The sequence below is a fragment of the Acipenser ruthenus genome, unplaced genomic scaffold (genome assembly GCF_902713425.1).
Source record: "Acipenser ruthenus unplaced genomic scaffold, fAciRut3.2 maternal haplotype, whole genome shotgun sequence".
Classification (NCBI taxonomy): domain Eukaryota; kingdom Metazoa; phylum Chordata; class Actinopteri; order Acipenseriformes; family Acipenseridae; genus Acipenser; species Acipenser ruthenus.
In genome coordinates, this window is record NW_026708231.1 from 19,275 (window position 1) to 37,226 (window position 17,952).

General features: G+C 41.6%; 30 non-coding genes across 30 annotated transcripts; 16 read left to right on the forward strand and 14 right to left on the reverse strand.

Annotated features, from left to right (window-relative positions):
• Window positions 1-14: 14 nt before the first annotated feature.
• trnav-aac (transfer RNA valine (anticodon AAC)) lies at window positions 15-87 on the forward strand. Its single transcript has one exon. It is a non-coding gene; the product is annotated as a tRNA-Val (tRNA).
• A 555-nt stretch (window positions 88-642) lies between these two features.
• LOC131730196 (U7 small nuclear RNA) lies at window positions 643-699 on the forward strand. Its single transcript, XR_009323957.1, has one exon. It is a non-coding gene; the product is annotated as a U7 small nuclear RNA (small nuclear RNA).
• A 239-nt stretch (window positions 700-938) lies between these two features.
• On the reverse strand, window positions 939-1,078 carry LOC131730159 (U4 spliceosomal RNA). The gene has a single exon (XR_009323920.1). It is a non-coding gene; the product is annotated as a U4 spliceosomal RNA (small nuclear RNA).
• Window positions 1,079-2,268: 1,190 nt separating this feature from the next.
• Window positions 2,269-2,341, reverse strand: trnav-cac (transfer RNA valine (anticodon CAC)). Its single transcript has one exon. It is a non-coding gene; the product is annotated as a tRNA-Val (tRNA).
• Window positions 2,342-2,468: 127 nt separating this feature from the next.
• On the forward strand, window positions 2,469-2,541 carry trnav-aac (transfer RNA valine (anticodon AAC)). Its single transcript has one exon. It is a non-coding gene; the product is annotated as a tRNA-Val (tRNA).
• A 555-nt stretch (window positions 2,542-3,096) lies between these two features.
• Window positions 3,097-3,153, forward strand: LOC131730197 (U7 small nuclear RNA). Its single transcript, XR_009323958.1, has one exon. It is a non-coding gene; the product is annotated as a U7 small nuclear RNA (small nuclear RNA).
• A 239-nt stretch (window positions 3,154-3,392) lies between these two features.
• Window positions 3,393-3,532, reverse strand: LOC131730160 (U4 spliceosomal RNA). Its single transcript, XR_009323921.1, has one exon. It is a non-coding gene; the product is annotated as a U4 spliceosomal RNA (small nuclear RNA).
• Window positions 3,533-4,722: 1,190 nt separating this feature from the next.
• Window positions 4,723-4,795, reverse strand: trnav-cac (transfer RNA valine (anticodon CAC)). The gene has a single exon. It is a non-coding gene; the product is annotated as a tRNA-Val (tRNA).
• A 127-nt stretch (window positions 4,796-4,922) lies between these two features.
• Window positions 4,923-4,995, forward strand: trnav-aac (transfer RNA valine (anticodon AAC)). Its single transcript has one exon. It is a non-coding gene; the product is annotated as a tRNA-Val (tRNA).
• A 555-nt stretch (window positions 4,996-5,550) lies between these two features.
• Window positions 5,551-5,607, forward strand: LOC131730198 (U7 small nuclear RNA). The gene has a single exon (XR_009323959.1). It is a non-coding gene; the product is annotated as a U7 small nuclear RNA (small nuclear RNA).
• A 239-nt stretch (window positions 5,608-5,846) lies between these two features.
• LOC131730161 (U4 spliceosomal RNA) lies at window positions 5,847-5,986 on the reverse strand. Its single transcript, XR_009323922.1, has one exon. It is a non-coding gene; the product is annotated as a U4 spliceosomal RNA (small nuclear RNA).
• Window positions 5,987-7,176: 1,190 nt separating this feature from the next.
• trnav-cac (transfer RNA valine (anticodon CAC)) lies at window positions 7,177-7,249 on the reverse strand. The gene has a single exon. It is a non-coding gene; the product is annotated as a tRNA-Val (tRNA).
• A 127-nt stretch (window positions 7,250-7,376) lies between these two features.
• Window positions 7,377-7,448, forward strand: trnav-aac (transfer RNA valine (anticodon AAC)). Its single transcript has one exon. It is a non-coding gene; the product is annotated as a tRNA-Val (tRNA).
• A 555-nt stretch (window positions 7,449-8,003) lies between these two features.
• Window positions 8,004-8,060, forward strand: LOC131730200 (U7 small nuclear RNA). Its single transcript, XR_009323961.1, has one exon. It is a non-coding gene; the product is annotated as a U7 small nuclear RNA (small nuclear RNA).
• Window positions 8,061-8,299: 239 nt separating this feature from the next.
• LOC131730162 (U4 spliceosomal RNA) lies at window positions 8,300-8,439 on the reverse strand. Its single transcript, XR_009323923.1, has one exon. It is a non-coding gene; the product is annotated as a U4 spliceosomal RNA (small nuclear RNA).
• Window positions 8,440-9,629: 1,190 nt separating this feature from the next.
• On the reverse strand, window positions 9,630-9,702 carry trnav-cac (transfer RNA valine (anticodon CAC)). The gene has a single exon. It is a non-coding gene; the product is annotated as a tRNA-Val (tRNA).
• Window positions 9,703-9,829: 127 nt separating this feature from the next.
• Window positions 9,830-9,902, forward strand: trnav-aac (transfer RNA valine (anticodon AAC)). Its single transcript has one exon. It is a non-coding gene; the product is annotated as a tRNA-Val (tRNA).
• A 555-nt stretch (window positions 9,903-10,457) lies between these two features.
• On the forward strand, window positions 10,458-10,514 carry LOC131730201 (U7 small nuclear RNA). Its single transcript, XR_009323962.1, has one exon. It is a non-coding gene; the product is annotated as a U7 small nuclear RNA (small nuclear RNA).
• Window positions 10,515-10,753: 239 nt separating this feature from the next.
• On the reverse strand, window positions 10,754-10,893 carry LOC131730163 (U4 spliceosomal RNA). The gene has a single exon (XR_009323924.1). It is a non-coding gene; the product is annotated as a U4 spliceosomal RNA (small nuclear RNA).
• Window positions 10,894-12,083: 1,190 nt separating this feature from the next.
• Window positions 12,084-12,156, reverse strand: trnav-cac (transfer RNA valine (anticodon CAC)). The gene has a single exon. It is a non-coding gene; the product is annotated as a tRNA-Val (tRNA).
• A 127-nt stretch (window positions 12,157-12,283) lies between these two features.
• trnav-aac (transfer RNA valine (anticodon AAC)) lies at window positions 12,284-12,356 on the forward strand. Its single transcript has one exon. It is a non-coding gene; the product is annotated as a tRNA-Val (tRNA).
• A 555-nt stretch (window positions 12,357-12,911) lies between these two features.
• Window positions 12,912-12,968, forward strand: LOC131730202 (U7 small nuclear RNA). Its single transcript, XR_009323963.1, has one exon. It is a non-coding gene; the product is annotated as a U7 small nuclear RNA (small nuclear RNA).
• Window positions 12,969-13,207: 239 nt separating this feature from the next.
• LOC131730164 (U4 spliceosomal RNA) lies at window positions 13,208-13,347 on the reverse strand. Its single transcript, XR_009323925.1, has one exon. It is a non-coding gene; the product is annotated as a U4 spliceosomal RNA (small nuclear RNA).
• A 1,190-nt stretch (window positions 13,348-14,537) lies between these two features.
• trnav-cac (transfer RNA valine (anticodon CAC)) lies at window positions 14,538-14,610 on the reverse strand. Its single transcript has one exon. It is a non-coding gene; the product is annotated as a tRNA-Val (tRNA).
• Window positions 14,611-14,737: 127 nt separating this feature from the next.
• On the forward strand, window positions 14,738-14,810 carry trnav-aac (transfer RNA valine (anticodon AAC)). The gene has a single exon. It is a non-coding gene; the product is annotated as a tRNA-Val (tRNA).
• A 555-nt stretch (window positions 14,811-15,365) lies between these two features.
• LOC131730203 (U7 small nuclear RNA) lies at window positions 15,366-15,422 on the forward strand. Its single transcript, XR_009323964.1, has one exon. It is a non-coding gene; the product is annotated as a U7 small nuclear RNA (small nuclear RNA).
• A 239-nt stretch (window positions 15,423-15,661) lies between these two features.
• On the reverse strand, window positions 15,662-15,801 carry LOC131730165 (U4 spliceosomal RNA). Its single transcript, XR_009323926.1, has one exon. It is a non-coding gene; the product is annotated as a U4 spliceosomal RNA (small nuclear RNA).
• A 1,190-nt stretch (window positions 15,802-16,991) lies between these two features.
• Window positions 16,992-17,064, reverse strand: trnav-cac (transfer RNA valine (anticodon CAC)). The gene has a single exon. It is a non-coding gene; the product is annotated as a tRNA-Val (tRNA).
• Window positions 17,065-17,191: 127 nt separating this feature from the next.
• On the forward strand, window positions 17,192-17,264 carry trnav-aac (transfer RNA valine (anticodon AAC)). Its single transcript has one exon. It is a non-coding gene; the product is annotated as a tRNA-Val (tRNA).
• Window positions 17,265-17,820: 556 nt separating this feature from the next.
• On the forward strand, window positions 17,821-17,877 carry LOC131730204 (U7 small nuclear RNA). Its single transcript, XR_009323965.1, has one exon. It is a non-coding gene; the product is annotated as a U7 small nuclear RNA (small nuclear RNA).
• The last annotated feature ends 75 nt before the right edge of the window (window positions 17,878-17,952 follow it).

A 17,952-nucleotide genomic window follows, 5' to 3' on the forward strand; every position in this document is an offset into this window, starting at 1 on the left:
ATGTACATGTGAAAGTTTCCATAGTGTAGTGGTTATCACGTTCGCCTAACACGCGAAAGGTCCCCGGTTCGAAACCGGGTGGAAACATGTGCTTGTTCGTTTTTTTGTTGCGGTCTTCTCCGCTCTCTGTGAGTCCAGCAGCAGACTGCGTCAAAAAGTTGCACTGAGAATTGATTGATTTATTTTATTTTATTAATGGGTGTTTCATTCGAGAAGCAGCTGTATCAGAGTGGCGCAGCGGAAGCGTGCTGAGCCTTATAACCCAGAGGTCGACGGAGCGAAACCGTCTTCTGTTAGCCTTTTTTTTCTTCTGTTGGCAAAGTAGTTGTTTTTAAAAGATGAACTCTAGTCAAAAGATATTGTATTATTTTTGCAACTACAGTCTGAATACTAAAATTGCCTTTGAAGAGAAGTTACATAATGTGCATGATATATCTGGGAGAAAGGAAAGCAATAGAACGGAGAGTTCCCATGACCTCCATGCATGGCTGTTTTCATGATATATTCATGTGCGTAAATTGTTTGGTAGGTTAACTCCCCAACCCCAAAACAGATTTCCGTGTTTCTTTTTCGTGTGTCACCACAACTTTAATGCTACTGCAAAAAAGCCAGATATCTATTAACATGGCTGGGGAGGCAAATTGATGTTTAGCTCTTTTAGTATTTGTCTAGAAGGTTTTCTCCGTGTCGAATGCCCCGTGTTTTGTAAAATGAAAGATGACGCGTTGTTAGCGTGCGCGTTCCGAATGCCTGCCAGCTGCATAGTAATATAATTGACACAACAGGAGAAACGGCCCCTAACCTTGTAAATACACTTGTATGTTATAAAGAGTAAAAAGATCAACTCAAATGTTGTGCCCAATCAGTAGAATACAAAACCAAACCCAGAATGTCAAAGCGTCAACATTTGTTCTGTTCTTTCAACTACATGATAGCAGACTCTGTGAGACTGTCAAAAATTGCCAGCGGCGACTATATTTCAAGTCACCACGGCGGGGTATTGGTTAAAGTTTTCAACTAGCAATAATCACGCCTCGGACAAACCTCATGGGCTATGATACTGCCACTGCGCAAAGCTACAGAACTTGGGATAACTAAATGCTACCCCCTACAGCAAAGACATTTGACTTGCCGGTGGGCAAGTTACTGCGATATAATACAGTACAGTTAAATGATCCCTCAAACGTAGAGGTTTATGTTATCGACACTGCAGCCTCACAATGCAACAGAGTCCACTTTTTTATTCCGATTATATATGAACTGAAGTGTAGACCGTCATTGCTTTGGTGCACATAGGAGTGATGGGATACCAAGATGCAAATCTATCTGTCTCGCTCTCTTGCATCTAACATAAGCAAACGTTATTTATTTTTTTTATATAATGGTCACTAGTTATAAGTCTCCCCATCCTACAATGTGGGGTTTCATTTTTCAATCCTTTTATCTGACAATTACCTCCACAAGTAAATAAATGAATTCGCATACAGGGAGTTGAACCCTGGTCACCTGGGTGAAAAAACGGGAATCGTAACCACTAGATCATATGGGAAATCGCTGCTTCTTGTTTGCTACCCGAAGCCAGCAGAGAAATGTGCAGGTCATTTTTTTACACTGCTGCCATCGAAAGGGCAAAACAATGAATCGAACCTGGATTGCTCATTTTAGACCGCTCCAAATGATTTGTTTAATGCAGTGTATTTTTCTTTTGCGATGTTTTGATTACTCCCCCCGTGACTTTCATTCTGATTTGGGCACCCCCTTTCGTGCACGGATTTGAAAAGCATAAACTTTAACTGCAATATTTGTACCTGTGATTCTGTAGGTATATGAATAAACTGACATCTGTCGAAACTCGGGATATAACCCGGGAAATTTAGATATTCAACCTAACGATCGCCCTCCTGAGCTTTGTCGGCATGAATGACATAGTTGATCAAACTCTTCTTTGTTCTACGAGAACCAGCAACATTTTGTGAGACCAGATAGTCGTCTTGTTCTGTACAGACCTGCGAATTCATGGAATTTGAAAACATTCCGCATTTTAACATGCATTTTAAGAAGAAGAGTCAGAGTATCAACATTGTCGTTTCTGTGAGTCAAGCAGCAGTCGAAGCCAAAACGTTGCAGAGTGCATTCTCACTCCGTTTAATATACAGTCAGACTTGCATTGACAATGCACCATGCACACTACAAATACATCGTTCTGGTCTGGGTGGCTGTTTACCTGGGGAGAATAAATACATACAGTGAAAAAAAGATGCCGTGCTGTGTTTCCACCCGGTTTCGAACCGGGGACCTTTCGCGTGTGAGGCGAACGTGATAACCACTACACTATGGAAACATGTTGCTTAACAAACGATCCGTGTGTTGCGCTCTAAGCATACAGTGCCGATTACCCATTTTGGATCCTGCAGTGCAAGGCAGTCTTCACTTAAAGCCCAGCTGAATGTAACAATGTACATGTGAAAGTTTCCATAGTGTAGTGGTTATCACGTTCGCCTAACACGCGAAAGGTCCCCGGTTCGAAACCGGGTGGAAACATGTGCTTGTTCGTTTTTTTGTTGCGGTCTTCTCCGCTCTCTGTGAGTCCAGCAGCAGACTGCGTCAAAAAGTTGCACTGAGAATTGATTGATTTATTTTATTTTATTAATGGGTGTTTCATTCGAGAAGCAGCTGTATCAGAGTGGCGCAGCGGAAGCGTGCTGAGCCTTATAACCCAGAGGTCGACGGAGCGAAACCGTCTTCTGTTAGCCTTTTTTTTCTTCTGTTGGCAAAGTAGTTGTTTTTAAAAGATGAACTCTAGTCAAAAGATATTGTATTATTTTTGCAACTACAGTCTGAATACTAAAATTGCCTTTGAAGAGAAGTTACATAATGTGCATGATATATCTGGGAGAAAGGAAAGCAATAGAACGGAGAGTTCCCATGACCTCCATGCATGGCTGTTTTCATGATATATTCATGTGCGTAAATTGTTTGGTAGGTTAACTCCCCAACCCCAAAACAGATTTCCATGTTTCTTTTTCGTGTGTCACCACAACTTTAATGCTACTGCAAAAAAGCCAGATATCTATTAACATGGCTGGGGAGGCAAATTGATGTTTAGCTCTTTTAGTATTTGTCTAGAAGGTTTTCTCCGTGTCGAATGCCCCGTGTTTTGTAAAATGAAAGATGACGCGTTGTTAGCGTGCGCGTTCCGAATGCCTGCCAGATGCATAGTAATATAATTGACACAACAGGAGAAACGGCCCCTAACCTTGTAAATACACTTGTATGTTATAAAGAGTAAAAAGATCAACTCAAATGTTGTGCCCAATCAGTAGAATACAAAACCAAACCCAGAATGTCAAAGCGTCAACATTTGTTCTGTTCTTTCAACTACATGATAGCAGACTCTGTGAGACTGTCAAAAATTGCCAGCGGCGACTATATTTCAAGTCACCACGGCGGGGTATTGGTTAAAGTTTTCAACTAGCAATAATCACGCCTCGGACAAACCTCATGGGCTATGATACTGCCACTGCGCAAAGCTACAGAACTTGGGATAACTAAATGCTACCCCCTACAGCAAAGACATTTGACTTGCCGGTGGGCAAGTTACTGCGATCTAATACAGTACAGTTAAATGATCCCTCAAACGTAGAGGTTTATGTTATCGACACTGCAGCCTCACAATGCAACAGAGTCCACTTTTTTATTCCGATTATATATGAACTGAAGTGTAGACCGTCATTGCTTTGGTGCACATAGGAGTGATGGGATACCAAGATGCAAATCTATCTGTCTCGCTCTCTTGCATCTAACATAAGCAAACGTTATTTTTTTTTTTTATATAATGGTCACTAGTTATAAGTCTCCCCATCCTACAATGTGGGGTTTCATTTTTCAATCCTTTTATCTGACAATTACCTCCACAAGTAAATAAATGAATTCGCATACAGGGAGTTGAACCCTGGTCACCTGGGTGAAAAAACGGGAATCGTAACCACTAGATCATATGGGAAATCACTGCTTCTTGTTTGCTACCCGAAGCCAGCAGAGAAATGTGCAGGTCATTTTTTTACACTGCTGCCATCGAAAGGGCAAAACAATGAATCGAACCTGGATTGCTCATTTTAGACCGCTCCAAATGATTTGTTTAATGCAGTGTATTTTTCTTTTGCGATGTTTTGATTACTCCCCCCGTGACTTTCATTCTGATTTGGGCACCCCCTTTCGTGCACGGATTTGAAAAGCATAAACTTTAACTGCAATATTTGTACCTGTGATTCTGTAGGTATATGAATAAACTGACATCTGTCGAAACTCGGGATATAACCCGGGAAATTTAGATATTCAACCTAACGATCGCCCTCCTGAGCTTTGTCGGCATGAATGACATAGTTGATCAAACTCTTCTTTGTTCTACGAGAACCAGCAACATTTTGTGAGACCAGATAGTCGTCTTGTTCTGTACAGACCTGCGAATTCATGGAATTTGAAAACATTCCGCATTTTAACATGCATTTTAAGAAGAAGAGTCAGAGTATCAACATTGTCGTTTCTGTGAGTCAAGCAGCAGTCGAAGCCAAAACGTTGCAGAGTGCATTCTCACTCCGTTTAATATACAGTCAGACTTGCATTGACAATGCACCATGCACACTACAAATACATCGTTCTGGTCTGGGTGGCTGTTTACCTGGGGAGAATAAATACATACAGTGAAAAAAAGATGCCGTGCTGTGTTTCCACCCGGTTTCGAACCGGGGACCTTTCGCGTGTGAGGCGAACGTGATAACCACTACACTATGGAAACATGTTGCTTAACAAACGATCCGTGTGTTGCGCTCTAAGCATACAGTGCCGATTACCCATTTTGGATCCTGCAGTGCAAGGCAGTCTTCACTTAAAGCCCAGCTGAATGTAACAATGTACATGTGAAAGTTTCCATAGTGTAGTGGTTATCACGTTCGCCTAACACGCGAAAGGTCCCCGGTTCGAAACCGGGTGGAAACATGTGCTTGTTCGTTTTTTTGTTGCGGTCTTCTCCGCTCTCTGTGAGTCCAGCAGCAGACTGCGTCAAAAAGTTGCACTGAGAATTGATTGATTTATTTTATTTTATTAATGGGTGTTTCATTCGAGAAGCAGCTGTATCAGAGTGGCGCAGCGGAAGCGTGCTGAGCCTTATAACCCAGAGGTCGACGGAGCGAAACCGTCTTCTGTTAGCCTTTTTTTTCTTCTGTTGGCAAAGTAGTTGTTTTTAAAAGATTAACTCTAGTCAAAAGATATTGTATTATTTTTGCAACTACAGTCTGAATACTAAAATTGCCTTTGAAGAGAAGTTACATAATGTGCATGATATATCTGGGAGAAAGGAAAGCAATAGAACGGAGAGTTCCCATGACCTCCATGCATGGCTGTTTTCATGATATATTCATGTGCGTAAATTGTTTGGTAGGTTAACTCCCCAACCCCAAAACAGATTTCCGTGTTTCTTTTTCGTGTGTCACCACAACTTTAATGCTACTGCAAAAAAGCCAGATATCTATTAACATGGCTGGGGAGGCAAATTGATGTTTAGCTCTTTTAGTATTTGTCTAGAAGGTTTTCTCCGTGTCGAATGCCCCGTGTTTTGTAAAATGAAAGATGACGCGTTGTTAGCGTGCGCGTTCCGAATGCCTGCCAGCTGCATAGTAATATAATTGACACAACAGGAGAAACGGCCCCTAACCTTGTAAATACACTTGTATGTTATAAAGAGTAAAAAGATCAACTCAAATGTTGTGCCCAATCAGTAGAATACAAAACCAAACCCAGAATGTCAAAGCGTCAACATTTGTTCTGTTCTTTCAACTACATGATAGCAGACTCTGTGAGACTGTCAAAAATTGCCAGCGGCGACTATATTTCAAGTCACCACGGCGGGGTATTGGTTAAAGTTTTCAACTAGCAATAATCACGCCTCGGACAAACCTCATGGGCTATGATACTGCCACTGCGCAAAGCTACAGAACTTGGGATAACTAAATGCTACCCCCTACAGCAAAGACATTTGACTTGCCGGTGGGCAAGTTACTGCGATATAATACAGTACAGTTAAATGATCCCTCAAACGTAGAGGTTTATGTTATCGACACTGCAGCCTCACAATGCAACAGAGTCCACTTTTTTATTCCGATTATATATGAACTGAAGTGTAGACCGTCATTGCTTTGGTGCACATAGGAGTGATGGGATACCAAGATGCAAATCTATCTGTCTCGCTCTCTTGCATCTAACATAAGCAAACGTTATTTATTTTTTTTATATAATGGTCACTAGTTATAAGTCTCCCCATCCTACAATGTGGGGTTTCATTTTTCAATCCTTTTATCTGACAATTACCTCCACAAGTAAATAAATGAATTCGCATACAGGGAGTTGAACCCTGGTCACCTGGGTGAAAAAACGGGAATCGTAACCACTAGATCATATGGGAAATCGCTGCTTCTTGTTTGCTACCCGAAGCCAGCAGAGAAATGTGCAGGTCATTTTTTTACACTGCTGCCATCGAAAGGGCAAAACAATGAATCGAACCTGGATTGCTCATTTTAGACCGCTCCAAATGATTTGTTTAATGCAGTGTATTTTTCTTTTGCGATGTTTTGATTACTCCCCCCGTGACTTTCATTCTGATTTGGGCACCCCCTTTCGTGCACGGATTTGAAAAGCATAAACTTTAACTGCAATATTTGTACCTGTGATTCTGTAGGTATATGAATAAACTGACATCTGTCGAAACTCGGGATATAACCCGGGAAATTTAGATATTCAACCTAACGATCGCCCTCCTGAGCTTTGTCGGCATGAATGACATAGTTGATCAAACTCTTCTTTGTTCTACGAGAACCAGCAACATTTTGTGAGACCAGATAGTCGTCTTGTTCTGTACAGACCTGCGAATTCATGGAATTTGAAAACATTCCGCATTTTAACATGCATTTTAAGAAGAAGAGTCAGAGTATCAACATTGTCGTTTCTGTGAGTCAAGCAGCAGTCGAAGCCAAAACGTTGCAGAGTGCATTCTCACTCCGTTTAATATACAGTCAGACTTGCATTGACAATGCACCATGCACACTACAAATACATCGTTCTGGTCTGGGTGGCTGTTTACCTGGGGAGAATAAATACATACAGTGAAAAAAAGATGCCGTGCTGTGTTTCCACCCGGTTTCGAACCGGGGACCTTTCGCGTGTGAGGCGAACGTGATAACCACTACACTATGGAAACATGTTGCTTAACAAACGATCCGTGTGTTGCGCTCTAAGCATACAGTGCCGATTACCCATTTTGGATCCTGCAGTGCAAGGCAGTCTTCACTTAAAGCCCAGCTGAATGTAACAATGTACATGTGAAAGTTTCCATAGTGTAGTGGTTATCTCTTCGCCTAACACGCGAAAGGTCCCCGGTTCGAAACCGGGTGGAAACATGTGCTTGTTCGTTTTTTTTGTTGCGGTCTTCTCCGCTCTCTGTGAGTCCAGCAGCAGACTGCGTCAAAAAGTTGCACTGAGAATTGATTGATTTATTTTATTTTATTAATGTGTGTTTCATTCGAGAAGCAGCTGTATCAGAGTGGCGCAGCGGAAGCGTGCTGAGCCTTATAACCCAGAGGTCGACGGAGCGAAACCGTCTTCTGTTAGCCTTTTTTTCTTCTGTTGGCAAAGTAGTTGTTTTTAAAAGATGAACTCTAGTCAAAAGATATTGTATTATTTTTGCAACTACAGTCTGAATACTAAAATTGCCTTTGAAGAGAAGTTACATAATGTGCATGATATATCTGGGAGAAAGGAAAGCAATAGAACGGAGAGTTCCCATGACCTCCATGCATGGCTGTTTTCATGATATATTCATGTGCGTAAATTGTTTGGTAGGTTAACTCCCCAACCCCAAAACAGATTTCCATGTTTCTTTTTCGTGTGTCACCACAACTTTAATGCTACTGCAAAAAAGCCAGATATCTACTAACATGGCTGGGGAGGCAAATTGATGTTTAGCTCTTTTAGTATTTGTCTAGAAGGTTTTCTCCGTGTCGAATGCCCCGTGTTTTGTAAAATGAAAGATGACGCGTTGTTAGCGTGCGCGTTCCGAATGCCTGCCAGCTGCATAGTAATATAATTGACACAACAGGAGAAACGGCCCCTAACCTTGTAAATACACTTGTATGTTATAAAGAGTAAAAAGGTCAACTCAAATGTTGTGCCCAATCAGTAGAATACAAAACCAAACCCAGAATGTCAAAGCGTCAACATTTGTTCTGTTCTTTCAACTACATGATAGCAGACTCTGTGAGACTGTCAAAAATTGCCAGCGGCGACTATATTTCAAGTCACCACGGCGGGGTATTGGTTAAAGTTTTCAACTAGCAATAATCACGCCTCGGACAAACCTCATGGGCTATGATACTGCCACTGCGCAAAGCTACAGAACTTGGGATAACTAAATGCTACCCCCTACAGCAAAGACATTTGACTTGCCGGTGGGCAAGTTACTGCGATATAATACAGTACAGTTAAATGATCCCTCAAACGTAGAGGTTTATGTTATCGACACTGCAGCCTCACAATGCAACAGAGTCCACTTTTTTATTCCGATTATATATGAACTGAAGTGTAGACCGTCATTGCTTTGGTGCACATAGGAGTGATGGGATACCAAGATGCAAATCTATCTGTCTCGCTCTCTTGCATCTAACATAAGCAAACGTTATTTTTTTTTTTTATATAATGGTCACTAGTTATAAGTCTCCCCATCCTACAATGTGGGGTTTCATTTTTCAATCCTTTTATCTGACAATTACCTCCACAAGTAAATAAATGAATTCGCATACAGGGAGTTGAACCCTGGTCACCTGGGTGAAAAAACGGGAATCGTAACCACTAGATCATATGGGAAATCGCTGCTTCTTGTTTGCTACCCGAAGCCAGCAGAGAAATGTGCAGGTCATTTTTTTACACTGCTGCCATCGAAAGGGCAAAACAATGAATCGAACCTGGATTGCTCATTTTAGACCGCTCCAAATGATTTGTTTAATGCAGTGTATTTTTCTTTTGCGATGTTTTGATTACTCCCCCCGTGACTTTCATTCTGATTTGGGCACCCCCTTTCGTGCACGGATTTGAAAAGCATAAACTTTAACTGCAATATTTGTACCTGTGATTCTGTAGGTATATGAATAAACTGACATCTGTCGAAACTCGGGATATAACCCGGGAAATTTAGATATTCAACCTAACGATCGCCCTCCTGAGCTTTGTCGGCATGAATGACATAGTTGATCAAACTCTTCTTTGTTCTACGAGAACCAGCAACATTTTGTGAGACCAGATAGTCGTCTTGTTCTGTACAGACCTGCGAATTCATGGAATTTGAAAACATTCCGCATTTTAACATGCATTTTAAGAAGAAGAGTCAGAGTATCAACATTGTCGTTTCTGTGAGTCAAGCAGCAGTCGAAGCCAAAACGTTGCAGAGTGCATTCTCACTCCGTTTAATATACAGTCAGACTTGCATTGACAATGCACCATGCACACTACAAATACATCGTTCTGGTCTGGGTGGCTGTTTACCTGGGGAGAATAAATACATACAGTGAAAAAAAGATGCCGTGCTGTGTTTCCACCCGGTTTCGAACCGGGGACCTTTCGCGTGTGAGGCGAACGTGATAACCACTACACTATGGAAACATGTTGCTTAACAAACGATCCGTGTGTTGCGCTCTAAGCATACAGTGCCGATTACCCATTTTGGATCCTGCAGTGCAAGGCAGTCTTCACTTAAAGCCCAGCTGAATGTAACAATGTACATGTGAAAGTTTCCATAGTGTAGTGGTTATCACGTTCGCCTAACACGCGAAAGGTCCCCGGTTCGAAACCGGGTGGAAACATGTGCTTGTTCGTTTTTTTGTTGCGGTCTTCTCCGCTCTCTGTGAGTCCAGCAGCAGACTGCGTCAAAAAGTTGCACTGAGAATTGATTGATTTATTTTATTTTATTAATGGGTGTTTCATTCGAGAAGCAGCTGTATCAGAGTGGCGCAGCGGAAGCGTGCTGAGCCTTATAACCCAGAGGTCGACGGAGCGAAACCGTCTTCTGTTAGCCTTTTTTTTCTTCTGTTGGCAAAGTAGTTGTTTTTAAAAGATGAACTCTAGTCAAAAGATATTGTATTATTTTTGCAACTACAGTCTGAATACTAAAATTGCCTTTGAAGAGAAGTTACATAATGTGCATGATATATCTGGGAGAAAGGAAAGCAATAGAACGGAGAGTTCCCATGACCTCCATGCATGGCTGTTTTCATGATATATTCATGTGCGTAAATTGTTTGGTAGGTTAACTCCCCAACCCCAAAACAGATTTCCATGTTTCTTTTTCGTGTGTCACCACAACTTTAATGCTACTGCAAAAAAGCCAGATATCTATTAACATGGCTGGGGAGGCAAATTGATGTTTAGCTCTTTTAGTATTTGTCTAGAAGGTTTTCTCCGTGTCGAATGCCCCGTGTTTTGTAAAATGAAAGATGACGCGTTGTTAGCGTGCGCGTTCCGAATGCCTGCCAGATGCATAGTAATATAATTGACACAACAGGAGAAACGGCCCCTAACCTTGTAAATACACTTGTATGTTATAAAGAGTAAAAAGATCAACTCAAATGTTGTGCCCAATCAGTAGAATACAAAACCAAACCCAGAATGTCAAAGCGTCAACATTTGTTCTGTTCTTTCAACTACATGATAGCAGACTCTGTGAGACTGTCAAAAATTGCCAGCGGCGACTATATTTCAAGTCACCACGGCGGGGTATTGGTTAAAGTTTTCAACTAGCAATAATCACGCCTCGGACAAACCTCATGGGCTATGATACTGCCACTGCGCAAAGCTACAGAACTTGGGATAACTAAATGCTACCCCCTACAGCAAAGACATTTGACTTGCCGGTGGGCAAGTTACTGCGATCTAATACAGTACAGTTAAATGATCCCTCAAACGTAGAGGTTTATGTTATCGACACTGCAGCCTCACAATGCAACAGAGTCCACTTTTTTATTCCGATTATATATGAACTGAAGTGTAGACCGTCATTGCTTTGGTGCACATAGGAGTGATGGGATACCAAGATGCAAATCTATCTGTCTCGCTCTCTTGCATCTAACATAAGCAAACGTTATTTTTTTTTTTTATATAATGGTCACTAGTTATAAGTCTCCCCATCCTACAATGTGGGGTTTCATTTTTCAATCCTTTTATCTGACAATTACCTCCACAAGTAAATAAATGAATTCGCATACAGGGAGTTGAACCCTGGTCACCTGGGTGAAAAAACGGGAATCGTAACCACTAGATCATATGGGAAATCACTGCTTCTTGTTTGCTACCCGAAGCCAGCAGAGAAATGTGCAGGTCATTTTTTTACACTGCTGCCATCGAAAGGGCAAAACAATGAATCGAACCTGGATTGCTCATTTTAGACCGCTCCAAATGATTTGTTTAATGCAGTGTATTTTTCTTTTGCGATGTTTTGATTACTCCCCCCGTGACTTTCATTCTGATTTGGGCACCCCCTTTCGTGCACGGATTTGAAAAGCATAAACTTTAACTGCAATATTTGTACCTGTGATTCTGTAGGTATATGAATAAACTGACATCTGTCGAAACTCGGGATATAACCCGGGAAATTTAGATATTCAACCTAACGATCGCCCTCCTGAGCTTTGTCGGCATGAATGACATAGTTGATCAAACTCTTCTTTGTTCTACGAGAACCAGCAACATTTTGTGAGACCAGATAGTCGTCTTGTTCTGTACAGACCTGCGAATTCATGGAATTTGAAAACATTCCGCATTTTAACATGCATTTTAAGAAGAAGAGTCAGAGTATCAACATTGTCGTTTCTGTGAGTCAAGCAGCAGTCGAAGCCAAAACGTTGCAGAGTGCATTCTCACTCCGTTTAATATACAGTCAGACTTGCATTGACAATGCACCATGCACACTACAAATACATCGTTCTGGTCTGGGTGGCTGTTTACCTGGGGAGAATAAATACATACAGTGAAAAAAAGATGCCGTGCTGTGTTTCCACCCGGTTTCGAACCGGGGACCTTTCGCGTGTGAGGCGAACGTGATAACCACTACACTATGGAAACATGTTGCTTAACAAACGATCCGTGTGTTGCGCTCTAAGCATACAGTGCCGATTACCCATTTTGGATCCTGCAGTGCAAGGCAGTCTTCACTTAAAGCCCAGCTGAATGTAACAATGTACATGTGAAAGTTTCCATAGTGTAGTGGTTATCACGTTCGCCTAACACGCGAAAGGTCCCCGGTTCGAAACCGGGTGGAAACATGTGCTTGTTCGTTTTTTTGTTGCGGTCTTCTCCGCTCTCTGTGAGTCCAGCAGCAGACTGCGTCAAAAAGTTGCACTGAGAATTGATTGATTTATTTTATTTTATTAATGGGTGTTTCATTCGAGAAGCAGCTGTATCAGAGTGGCGCAGCGGAAGCGTGCTGAGCCTTATAACCCAGAGGTCGACGGAGCGAAACCGTCTTCTGTTAGCCTTTTTTTTCTTCTGTTGGCAAAGTAGTTGTTTTTAAAAGATTAACTCTAGTCAAAAGATATTGTATTATTTTTGCAACTACAGTCTGAATACTAAAATTGCCTTTGAAGAGAAGTTACATAATGTGCATGATATATCTGGGAGAAAGGAAAGCAATAGAACGGAGAGTTCCCATGACCTCCATGCATGGCTGTTTTCATGATATATTCATGTGCGTAAATTGTTTGGTAGGTTAACTCCCCAACCCCAAAACAGATTTCCGTGTTTCTTTTTCGTGTGTCACCACAACTTTAATGCTACTGCAAAAAAGCCAGATATCTATTAACATGGCTGGGGAGGCAAATTGATGTTTAGCTCTTTTAGTATTTGTCTAGAAGGTTTTCTCCGTGTCGAATGCCCCGTGTTTTGTAAAATGAAAGATGACGCGTTGTTAGCGTGCGCGTTCCGAATGCCTGCCAGCTGCATAGTAATATAATTGACACAACAGGAGAAACGGCCCCTAACCTTGTAAATACACTTGTATGTTATAAAGAGTAAAAAGATCAACTCAAATGTTGTGCCCAATCAGTAGAATACAAAACCAAACCCAGAATGTCAAAGCGTCAACATTTGTTCTGTTCTTTCAACTACATGATAGCAGACTCTGTGAGACTGTCAAAAATTGCCAGCGGCGACTATATTTCAAGTCACCACGGCGGGGTATTGGTTAAAGTTTTCAACTAGCAATAATCACGCCTCGGACAAACCTCATGGGCTATGATACTGCCACTGCGCAAAGCTACAGAACTTGGGATAACTAAATGCTACCCCCTACAGCAAAGACATTTGACTTGCCGGTGGGCAAGTTACTGCGATATAATACAGTACAGTTAAATGATCCCTCAAACGTAGAGGTTTATGTTATCGACACTGCAGCCTCACAATGCAACAGAGTCCACTTTTTTATTCCGATTATATATGAACTGAAGTGTAGACCGTCATTGCTTTGGTGCACATAGGAGTGATGGGATACCAAGATGCAAATCTATCTGTCTCGCTCTCTTGCATCTAACATAAGCAAACGTTATTTATTTTTTTTATATAATGGTCACTAGTTATAAGTCTCCCCATCCTACAATGTGGGGTTTCATTTTTCAATCCTTTTATCTGACAATTACCTCCACAAGTAAATAAATGAATTCGCATACAGGGAGTTGAACCCTGGTCACCTGGGTGAAAAAACGGGAATCGTAACCACTAGATCATATGGGAAATCGCTGCTTCTTGTTTGCTACCCGAAGCCAGCAGAGAAATGTGCAGGTCATTTTTTTACACTGCTGCCATCGAAAGGGCAAAACAATGAATCGAACCTGGATTGCTCATTTTAGACCGCTCCAAATGATTTGTTTAATGCAGTGTATTTTTCTTTTGCGATGTTTTGATTACTCCCCCCGTGACTTTCATTCTGATTTGGGCACCCCCTTTCGTGCACGGATTTGAAAAGCATAAACTTTAACTGCAATATTTGTACCTGTGATTCTGTAGGTATATGAATAAACTGACATCTGTCGAAACTCGGGATATAACCCGGGAAATTTAGATATTCAACCTAACGATCGCCCTCCTGAGCTTTGTCGGCATGAATGACATAGTTGATCAAACTCTTCTTTGTTCTACGAGAACCAGCAACATTTTGTGAGACCAGATAGTCGTCTTGTTCTGTACAGACCTGCGAATTCATGGAATTTGAAAACATTCCGCATTTTAACATGCATTTTAAGAAGAAGAGTCAGAGTATCAACATTGTCGTTTCTGTGAGTCAAGCAGCAGTCGAAGCCAAAACGTTGCAGAGTGCATTCTCACTCCGTTTAATATACAGTCAGACTTGCATTGACAATGCACCATGCACACTACAAATACATCGTTCTGGTCTGGGTGGCTGTTTACCTGGGGAGAATAAATACATACAGTGAAAAAAAGATGCCGTGCTGTGTTTCCACCCGGTTTCGAACCGGGGACCTTTCGCGTGTGAGGCGAACGTGATAACCACTACACTATGGAAACATGTTGCTTAACAAACGATCCGTGTGTTGCGCTCTAAGCATACAGTGCCGATTACCCATTTTGGATCCTGCAGTGCAAGGCAGTCTTCACTTAAAGCCCAGCTGAATGTAACAATGTACATGTGAAAGTTTCCATAGTGTAGTGGTTATCACGTTCGCCTAACACGCGAAAGGTCCCCGGTTCGAAACCGGGTGGAAACATGTGCTTGTTCGTTTTTTTGTTGCGGTCTTCTCCGCTCTCTGTGAGTCCAGCAGCAGACTGCGTCAAAAAGTTGCACTGAGAATTGATTGATTTATTTTATTTTATTAATGGGTGTTTCATTCGAGAAGCAGCTGTATCAGAGTGGCGCAGCGGAAGCGTGCTGAGCCTTATAACCCAGAGGTCGACGGAGCGAAACCGTCTTCTGTTAGCCTTTTTTTTCTTCTGTTGGCAAAGTAGTTGTTTTTAAAAGATGAACTCTAGTCAAAAGATATTGTATTATTTTTGCAACTACAGTCTGAATACTAAAATTGCCTTTGAAGAGAAGTTACATAATGTGCATGATATATCTGGGAGAAAGGAAAGCAATAGAACGGAGAGTTCCCATGACCTCCATGCATGGCTGTTTTCATGATATATTCATGTGCGTAAATTGTTTGGTAGGTTAACTCCCCAACCCCAAAACAGATTTCCGTGTTTCTTTTTCGTGTGTCACCACAACTTTAATGCTACTGCAAAAAAGCCAGATATCTATTAACATGGCTGGGGAGGCAAATTGATGTTTAGCTCTTTTAGTATTTGTCTAGAAGGTTTTCTCCGTGTCGAATGCCCCGTGTTTTGTAAAATGAAAGATGACGCGTTGTTAGCGTGCGCGTTCCGAATGCCTGCCAGCTGCATAGTAATATAATTGACACAACAGGAGAAACGGCCCCTAACCTTGTAAATACACTTGTATGTTATAAAGAGTAAAAAGATCAACTCAAATGTTGTGCCCAATCAGTAGAATACAAAACCAAACCCAGAATGTCAAAGCGTCAACATTTGTTCTGTTCTTTCAACTACATGATAGCAGACTCTGTGAGACTGTCAAAAATTGCCAGCGGCGACTATATTTCAAGTCACCACGGCGGGGTATTGGTTAAAGTTTTCAACTAGCAATAATCACGCCTCGGACAAACCTCATGGGCTATGATACTGCCACTGCGCAAAGCTACAGAACTTGGGATAACTAAATGCTACCCCCTACAGCAAAGACATTTGACTTGCCGGTGGGCAAGTTACTGCGATATAATACAGTACAGTTAAATGATCCCTCAAACGTAGAGGTTTATGTTATCGACACTGCAGCCTCACAATGCAACAGAGTCCACTTTTTTATTCCGATTATATATGAACTGAAGTGTAGACCGTCATTGCTTTGGTGCACATAGGAGTGATGGGATACCAAGATGCAAATCTATCTGTCTCGCTCTCTTGCATCTAACATAAGCAAACGTTATTTATTTTTTTTATATAATGGTCACTAGTTATAAGTCTCCCCATCCTACAATGTGGGGTTTCATTTTTCAATCCTTTTATCTGACAATTACCTCCACAAGTAAATAAATGAATTCGCATACAGGGAGTTGAACCCTGGTCACCTGGGTGAAAAAACGGGAATCGTAACCACTAGATCATATGGGAAATCACTGCTTCTTGTTTGCTACCCGAAGCCAGCAGAGAAATGTGCAGGTCATTTTTTTACACTGCTGCCATCGAAAGGGCAAAACAATGAATCGAACCTGGATTGCTCATTTTAGACCGCTCCAAATGATTTGTTTAATGCAGTGTATTTTTCTTTTGCGATGTTTTGATTACTCCCCCCGTGACTTTCATTCTGATTTGGGCACCCCCTTTCGTGCACGGATTTGAAAAGCATAAACTTTAACTGCAATATTTGTACCTGTGATTCTGTAGGTATATGAATAAACTGACATCTGTCGAAACTCGGGATATAACCCGGGAAATTTAGATATTCAACCTAACGATCGCCCTCCTGAGCTTTGTCGGCATGAATGACATAGTTGATCAAACTCTTCTTTGTTCTACGAGAACCAGCAACATTTTGTGAGACCAGATAGTCGTCTTGTTCTGTACAGACCTGCGAATTCATGGAATTTGAAAACATTCCGCATTTTAACATGCATTTTAAGAAGAAGAGTCAGAGTATCAACATTGTCGTTTCTGTGAGTCAAGCAGCAGTCGAAGCCAAAACGTTGCAGAGTGCATTCTCACTCCGTTTAATATACAGTCAGACTTGCATTGACAATGCACCATGCACACTACAAATACATCGTTCTGGTCTGGGTGGCTGTTTACCTGGGGAGAATAAATACATACAGTGAAAAAAAGATGCCGTGCTGTGTTTCCACCCGGTTTCGAACCGGGGACCTTTCGCGTGTGAGGCGAACGTGATAACCACTACACTATGGAAACATGTTGCTTAACAAACGATCCGTGTGTTGCGCTCTAAGCATACAGTGCCGATTACCCATTTTGGATCCTGCAGTGCAAGGCAGTCTTCACTTAAAGCCCAGCTGAATGTAACAATGTACATGTGAAAGTTTCCATAGTGTAGTGGTTATCACGTTCGCCTAACACGCGAAAGGTCCCCGGTTCGAAACCGGGTGGAAACATGTGCTTGTTCGTTTTTTTGTTGCGGTCTTCTCCGCTCTCTGTGAGTCCAGCAGCAGACTGCGTCAAAAAGTTGCACTGAGAATTGATTGATTTATTTTATTTTATTAATGGGTGTTTCATTCGAGAAGCAGCTGTATCAGAGTGGCGCAGCGGAAGCGTGCTGAGCCTTATAACCCAGAGGTCGACGGAGCGAAACCGTCTTCTGTTAGCCTTTTTTTTTCTTCTGTTGGCAAAGTAGTTGTTTTTAAAAGATGAACTCTAGTCAAAAGATATTGTATTATTTTTGCAACTACAGTCTGAATACTAAAATTGCCTTTGAAGAGAAGTTACATAATGTGCATGATATATCTGGGAGAAAGGAAAGCAATAGAACGGAGAGTTCCCATGACCTCCATGCATGGCTGTTTTCATGATATATTCATGTGCGTAAATTGTTTGGTAGGTTAACTCCCCAACCCCAAAACAGATTTCCATGTTTCTTTTTCGTGTGTCACCACAACTTTAATGCTACTGCAAAAAAGCCAGATATCTATTAACATGGCTGGGGAGGCAAATTGATGTTTAGCTCTTTTAGTATTTGTCTAGAAGGTTTTCTCCGTGTCGAATGCCCCGTGTTTTGTAAAATGAAAGATGACGCGTTGTTAGCGTGCGCGTTCCGAATGCCTGCCAGCTGCATAGTAATATAAT